The 8059-nt window shown below is 42.6% G+C and overlaps 1 non-coding gene across 1 annotated transcript; it reads right to left on the bottom strand.

The window, feature by feature from the left end:
* Positions 1–4167: 4167 nt before the first annotated feature.
* Positions 4168–4297, bottom strand: LOC120855215. Its single transcript, XR_005719185.1, has one exon. It is a non-coding gene; the product is annotated as a small nucleolar RNA SNORA19 (small nucleolar RNA).
* Between the last annotated feature and the right edge of the window lie 3762 nt (positions 4298–8059).

Here is an 8059-nt window from a genome sequence, read left to right as displayed (position 1 = left end):
CTGTAGTGCAGAGTCTTTGATCTCATAGTCAGGTTCCAAAAACTATGATGTATTTCTATCCACGTGGAAATAGCTCCTGGCACTAGGGAAACAGTCCAGTTCCCTAATGACACAGTGATAGCTACCATCATTGAGGACCTACTATATGCTAGACATTAGATTAAGTCATCATTTGCATTTTATATTTTAAAATCTTTATAGTAACTATGAATGACTTTCATTATCAGTGCCCATCTGATTCTCTGCAGAGGTGCATGGTGACAATATCAGAGTTCAATATAAAGAGTAGAACCACTAGAAGTGATGAAGACTAAGGGATTGATTACAGGGATTTGACCCTATGCCTTTGTGAAAGCAAGTTAGCACCTTATTGTGGCTATTTATTCTGTATCTGATGTTTTATCTGTGGTCAACAGGGCTTCAGCAGGCAGTAGGTAAGGGAAGATGGGCATGCAGTAGAAGAAAGCAAAGACAAATGGAAACCTGCAAAAAGCAATTGGATCCTATGGAAATGGCCTGGAAGCTGCTTTTGATGATGATGGTGTCCTACAGAAAATCTGTTGCCATTATTTGTGGAGCTGCACATGAATCTGGCCCGTGTCCAAGGCGTTGAATAAGAAGACTTCAAAGGAGCTGGTGGAGCTGTCAGCCCAGTTGTGGCCACTGGAATGGGAGCAGCCTCAGGAGGAGAGTCAGCAGGGACTGGGGAACTGGCTGCATCTTCATGTCAATGAGTGAGCCAGCAGACCTGCAGCAGCATTCAGGAGCTGCAACACATACTGTGCCTCTGAGGTATAATTCTAGACCGGCTCCTATTGACTGCAGCTATTGGCCTGTGTGCTGGCTCTCTCTCCCATGATGGCAGATAACAAACCTTCTAACTCCCACTCTTCAAGAAAGCTCTTCTCTTATCAGGCCCCAGAAGCAATCTGGCCGTAGGCAGAAGGGACTCCAGGAGTGGCTCAGGAGCACAAACTTCGGAGCCCAAACAGAGTTTAAATCTGACTTCAAGTCCTCATGATGATCTCAGGCTTGTTAACTCTGAGCCCAGTTACTTCGAGTGAAAGATAAGTTGGTCATCAGTATACCTCTGGCTTGTGTGAGGATTTCATGAGAAAAGGTTGAATGCAATATCTTGTAATACCCATCAACCATGCTGGCTCCTTTCTCTTTCCCCTGTATCCTCAATGGCCTTGTGTCCTTATCCTGACACCATAACCTTGCCTCACTGCCTATTCTTGAAGAACAAGCAGTTCTGTTCCCTTCTCACTGGTGCCCTGACTTGGAGCACAGAGCTCCCTATCCACAGGTCAGAGAATCCTGTCTGGTTGATGGAACCCTTTCTGGGGAACTGCCTTCTTGGAACTCTTAGAGTCTTTCCACTCATCTCATCAGTGCCTTTGTTCCCTGGTGCATGGCTGAGAGCATGAGGAAAGAGAGTTCTGAGCCCTATGAGAACATGGCTTCCCTTGAAGAGTATTATGATGACATGGATGTGGGTTCTGTTGAAGGAGAGGATGAGGAAGATCTCAGTGGCTCCGCTACAGACCCTTCAGTACTGCCCCTCTCTGCTGTCCCCACAGGTCTCTGTAGATGGTCAGACTCCCTCTAGGCACCTGCAGTGGGCTCTGACCCTACCACAACCCCTCTCCAGGACGGGGTCCCTTTTCAAGGTCTAGATCATCTCAGTCTTCTCCACTTTTGGAGTTTTCCAGGTCAAGCCTATATGTCACCTATGTTTATAAACGACAACGAGTACTTGGGAATTTCCTAGTTATAAAATATTTTCTCCAAATTTTCTTTACCCATAGATTTTAAACTTTCATACAGTGATCCCAACTTGGATATCTTACTCTTCCCTTTGTTCACTCTTCGCTTCCTGAGGGCGGTTGCTCCCATCTCAGTTAACTCTGCTAGTAATCTGTTACACAAGTCATTCCAAATGTCACATTTTCTGTTCATTGACTTCCTGCAACCCTCTGAGTAATCTTTCTAATGTTCTCTGTGGTCCATCTATTTCTATTTTGCAACTGAAGAAAGACTTTGATATTGAGTTCCACAAACTGTTAGGAGAAAAAGTTACACATTGTCTGGTCATCTCCAGTTTTGTAGATGAGGGAATTAGGAATCAGAAAAACAATGGGCTTGTCCCACTTTTGTGATTAATGAGGTTCAATAACAGATCTTTTCTCCCCTTAGTCAATTGACTCTAGTCAGAGGCAACATTCATCTACCTCTAATCTTAAACCAGTGCACTAGAGACTAAGTCCAAGGCCCCCCTGCAAGCATGCCCTTTCTTACTTGCTTTATTCTCAGTAGATGCAAAGAGAAGCAACCCCTTGAGTACCATGTACTCTCCCTTCCCAGGTTTATCTGTGATGCCCCTTGACACCTTTGATGCTTTTAAGGAATCAGGGTGAATATCTGAAGTATAAGATATTTTTCCAGCATGATTCAGGCTTTCTTGCCCCTTTTCCTGTAACTTCCAATAGAGTGGTGTCCTCAAGACACAAAGACCCAAGGAGGAGCAGTGATGGGTGAATTAGCATCTGGTTCCAAACGCCCTGTGTGGGGTCTTATCCAGGACTGGTTGGATTATGTGGCTTAGGCTTGTGTGGGGTTTCTTGCTTCCAGTATCCAAGTCTGCTCTCTGGTGGGCCCTAATCCCAAGAGATGACTGATGGTTCCACACTGCTGCAGGTGCAAGGAAGTAAACTGAAGGCACAATGGCCAGCCTTGTTCCAAGGAAAAAGAGACAGGACAGGGGCAGGGGGGGAGATAGAGAAGACAGAAGGAACAGGGAAAGAAGAGCTGACCTCCCCATCTGTCCCCTAAGTTCAGGAAGACACGTCTTTCAGACTTCTCTGGTAGTCCAGTGGTCAAGACTCCATGTGCTTCCACTGCAGAGGGCACAAGTTCGATTCCTTGTTGAGGGACTAAGATCCAACATGCCACAACGTGCAGCCAAATAAATAAGTCAAATTAAAAACATTTCTTTAATAGAAGTTCTTTTAAAATGTGCCATGACAGTGGAAGATTCAAGTGCAAGTGGTCTACCAAAAATCTGAAAAGCAGAAAGAAATGAAGGGCAGAAAAGAGAGGACAATATAAAAGCATAAGAGAAGACAAAAGAAAAGAAAAGTAAGGGGAGAGAGCAGAGTAGATGGTAGAGAGGGCAGAGGGAAGGAGTGGAGGAGTGGAGGAGGGGAAAGGGGAAGAGCTCCTACTAGAGCCTGACAAACTGACAGTGCTGGTGGTGGAGGTGTGCAGGGGGTGGACAACTCTGCAGGTTGGAGCTTACTTTCTAATGGAAACAGGGATTAGCTGCTGGCATTGTCACTTTCCTTCTATGGTCTACTCTTTGTGAGTAACACTGTCAGCCACCCCCTATTCTAGGATGAAGTACATCTCTGTGATCTCTATAGCCAAAAGAGTGCCTGGAAGAGAGAAGACGCTCAGGTGGGGAAAAGAAAGAATGATGGATTTTGCTCAACACCTAAAGTAAAAGACTAACAACCACAGACCCAGACAGGTTAACCCTTTGCAGATAAAGCCTGATTGCACTCTCTGTTTGGCATCAAACCATAGCAGGTGGGATTCAAGGTCAATAAAAGGTCACTTCACTCTTCTCAAGACTTTTTCTTTAATAACACTGGTGAGAGCAACTGAGATCCACACCTGGAAAGGCCCCTCTAAAGGCTTCCTGGTAGTGCAGGAGAAATGGCATGGGTTAGAAGCTGCTTTCTACATGGTTGACCCCCATCTCAATTCTTTAGCCAGAGAGACCAGCACAAGTCAGACTAGACCACATCACACTGCTTGGCCCCAGCTGGATTCTTCATGTTTAGAAAAAACAAGGGATGAACTAAACTTAGTCCCAAGGTCTCCTTATCTTTGGAGTAGCCAGGTTCAGGCTTCAGGCTGCAGCCTCTGAGCTTTTCTTGCTCCCCAAGATTCTTGCCCTTAATGTCTTTCAGGATGCCCTGACTCCTCCCTCTCTCTTGGTATTTCACCTGGGTGTCCCTGGATCATGGGTACTTTCTTGCAAGATCTGCAAAGGGTCCTTATACTCCTCACCAGTTATCCCTGATCTGATTAATGGTTCAAAAGCCAAACTGCACTCTCTGTGGTAACCCCACATTCTTACAAAGAGGAAGATTTTTAAAAATTTGTGTGAAGGAGACTGTCAACATTACTATTTAGTTATACTGCTAATTAACCTTCAATTATTTGTATAGCACATAAGTAATAACTTTGCTTATATATGCAAGAGAAGTCTGAACACTGAAATGTGCATGACAAAGAGATTATTTAAGTGAATGCCTTTAAAATGTGCCAATTTAAAAAAAAATAGCAAAAATATCATTTGTTTATTTTTGTGGGCCACCATTATAGACCATCACATCTTGCTGCCAGTTGTGAGACTTTCTTCAAGCACAGCTGCCCTGGATAATCTAACAAGTATATATGTCAGACATATACATAGCATGTATCAATTTTTTTTAAGCCTCAACAGCAACCCCTCAGAAGAAGGTAAATCCCTTTTACAAATGAATTTCTTAATGCACAAATCAATTAAGCAGCTTCCAGCATATCGTGACTGAGTGACAAAGCTGAGACAAAGCTACACTGTGATGTGCTCTGGAGTTCACGCTCTGCTCACTGGACTGGGCCCCTCTTTCGTATGCTATTGGTCAGTGTCTTTCCACTTACAATTAGTGTGAGTCTATGTTCTCATCTACAGAGCTTCTGGAATGCTAATCTCTGGATGGCACAGTGCTACTGTTAGGGTAATTAATTTTTCTTTCGTTAGTTCATTCATACTATATAGACTAGGACAAGAAATATTTCAAGGAAAAACTTCAAAGTGACATTTGGTGATTTTCAAGGAAATTCTATATTCCACCACTTAATTTTGTATTTCTAAAATAATGTCTGTTAATGATTGCCTTTTGTTATGCTATCAATGTTTTTAGTGACCAACTCTTCCTATAATACAATGCATTCAGATTTGAGGCAAATTGGAGGGAGAGCTCACATTGAATGAGAAGAATGAAAAAGATGATCAGACCTGAAAATTCAGGATACAGAATAGAGAACATGGATTCTGAAATATCCTGTTCTGCCTGTTGTGGTTACAAACAGAATCAGTACTTAGTGGGATGGGAGGCATCCTGTGAAGGTGAGTCTTGTGAGAGAACTATGTTATTGATGCAGTGGCCATAACATCTCTCAACAACAATGGTTTCCTCTGCTAGCTTCCCAATAATTAAGTATTTCTAATTTAGTTAGTTCACTATTTTTACGCTTTCTGTGCACAAGATAAATTACTGCAGGCTTGAAAAGCAGAGAACCTGGAAACATATTGAGTATAAAGAGAGATTTGACAAAAATGCAGCTAGAATGGGGCTGGCTGGCTATGGGCAGGTCTAATCAACTTCTGTCACAAAAGGGCTCTTCTCCCTGACCTTGTGTGTGTGTTGCACTCCAGGCAACTATTCAGGCAGTCCTACACAATTTGTGTATAAATAAATTACATAAACAACTATCCAGAGAACTTACTCCCTGAGCAGAAGAACTCTGTTAGCTTCATTGTTTATGTGCTGGCCAAGAATTAAACCACTGCTACTTTATAGTGCAACTTCACATCCATACATGACTACTGGAAAAACCATAGCCTTGACTAGACAGACCTTTGTTGACAAAGTAATGTCTCTGCTTTTTAATATGCTGCTTAGGTTGGTCATATGCTAGCAAATGTGGAAAACTCAGCAGTGGCCACAGGACTGGAAAAGGTCAGTTTTCATTCCAATCCCAAAGAAAGGCAATGCAAAAGAATGCTCAAACTGCCACACAATTGCACTCATCTCACACATTAGTAAAGTAAAGCTCAAAATTTTCCAAGCTAGGCTTCAGCAGTACATGAACTGTGAACTTCCAGATATTCAAGCTGGTTTTAGAAAAGGCAGAGGAACCAGAGGTCAAATTGCCAACATCTGCTGAATCATAGAATAAGGAAGAGAATTCCAGAAAAAAAATCAATTTCTGCTTTATTGACTATGCCAAGACTTTTGACTGCATGGATCACAATAAAGTCTGGAAAATTCTGAAAAAGATCGGAATACCAAACCGCCTGACCTGCCTGTTGAGAAACCTATATGCAGGTCAGGAAGCAATGGTTAGAACTGGACATGGAACAACAGACTGGAATCAAGATTGCCGGGAGAAATATCAATAACCCCATATATGCAGATGACACCACCCTTATGGCAGAAAGTGAAGAGTAACTAAAAAGCCTCTTGATGAAAGTGAAAGAAGAGAGCAAAAAAGTTGGCTTAAAACTCAACATTCAGAAAACGAAGATCATGGCATCTGGTCCCATCACTTCATGGGAAATAGATGGGGAAACTGTGGAAACAGTGGCTGACTTTATTTTTGGGGGTCCAAAATCACTGCAGATGGTGATTGCAGTCATGAAATTAAAAGACACTTATTCCTTGGAAGAAAAGTTATGACCAACCTAGATAGCATATTCAAAAGCAGAGACATTACTTTGTCCACAAAGGTCCTTCTATTCAAGGCTATGGTTTTTCCTATGGTCATGTGCGGATGTGAGAGTTGGACTCTGAAGAAAGCTGAGCACCGAAGAATTGAGGCTTTTGAACTGTGGTGTTGGAGAAGACTCTTTAGAGTCCCTTGGACGGCAAGGAGATCCAACCAGTCCATCCTAAAGGAGATCAGTCCTGAATGTTCTTTGGAAGGAATGATGCTAAAGCTGAAGCTCCAGTGCTTTGGCCACCTCATGCAAAAAGTTGACTCATTGGAAAAGATTCTGATGCTGGGAGGGATTGGGGGCAAGAGGAGAAGGGGACGACAGAGGATGAGATGGCTGGATGGCATCACTGACTCGATGGGTGTGAGTTTGAGTGAACTCCAGGAGTTGGTGATGGACAGGGAGGCCTGGCGTGCTGTGATTCATGGGGTCGCAAAGAGTCAGACATGACTGAGCGTCTGAACTGAACTGAGGTCGGTCATAACTTTCCTTCCAAGAAATAAGCGTGTTTTAATTTCATGGCTGCAATCACCATCTGCAGTGATTTTGGATCCCAGAAAAATAAAGTCAGCCATTGTTTCCACTGTTTCCCCATCTATTTGCCAAGAAGAGCTGGGACCAGATGCCGTGATCTTCGTTTTCTGAATGTTGAGCTTTAAGCCAACTTTTTCACTCTCCTTTTTCATTTTCATCAAGAAGCTCTTTAGTTCCTCTTCACTTTCTGCCATAAGGGTGGTATCATGTGCATATCTGAGGTTATTGATATTTCTACCAGTAATCTTTATTCCACCTTGTGCCTAATCTGGTGAAGCATTTCTCATGATGTACTCGGCATATAAGTTAAATAAGAACAGCTTTAACACACTTTAAATTCATCTTAGGAAGTGAATCTGAATTGGGTTCTAGACCTCTGGAAAGATGGCTCCTAGAACTCCTCCTGGAAATTTTTTTTATTGTCTTTTTTCCCTCTTGGAGTGGTATGATGCCAACTGTGCTAAGTTGCTTCAGTCTTGTCTGACTCTTTTATATCTTACAGACCATAGCCCACTAAGTTCCTTTGTTCATGGGATTCTCAAGGCAAATACTGGCTTGGATTGCACTCCCTTCTCCAGGAAATCCTCCACAGCCAGGGGTCAAACCCATGTCTCTTATATCTGCTGCATTGACAGGTGGGTTCTTTACCACTAGTGCCAGCTAGGAAGCCTCACATATGGGCAACAGTTTATTTATACTTCTCCTGCCTATTTTATCCTTATTCAAAGTAAAGAGAAACCCAGGAAACACTAAAAAAAAAAAGTTTTGAGAACAAATCCATTTGATTCTGGATAGACAGATCATGCTGTAATAACTAACAACCACCAGATTTCAGTCTTACACAACAAAAGTTTATGTCTAATATCTGTATTCAGGTCAGGAAGCAACAGTTAGAACTGGACATGGAACAACAGACTGGTTCCAAATAGGAAAAGGAGTACGTCAAGGCTATATATTGTCACCCTGCTTATT

Source organism: Oryx dammah, unplaced genomic scaffold, assembly GCF_014754425.2.
Source record: "Oryx dammah isolate SB20612 unplaced genomic scaffold, SCBI_Odam_1.1 HiC_scaffold_27, whole genome shotgun sequence".
In the NCBI taxonomy this organism is placed as follows: Eukaryota; Metazoa; Chordata; class Mammalia; order Artiodactyla; family Bovidae; genus Oryx; species Oryx dammah.
This window is presented reverse-complemented; position numbering and strand designations above follow the sequence as displayed.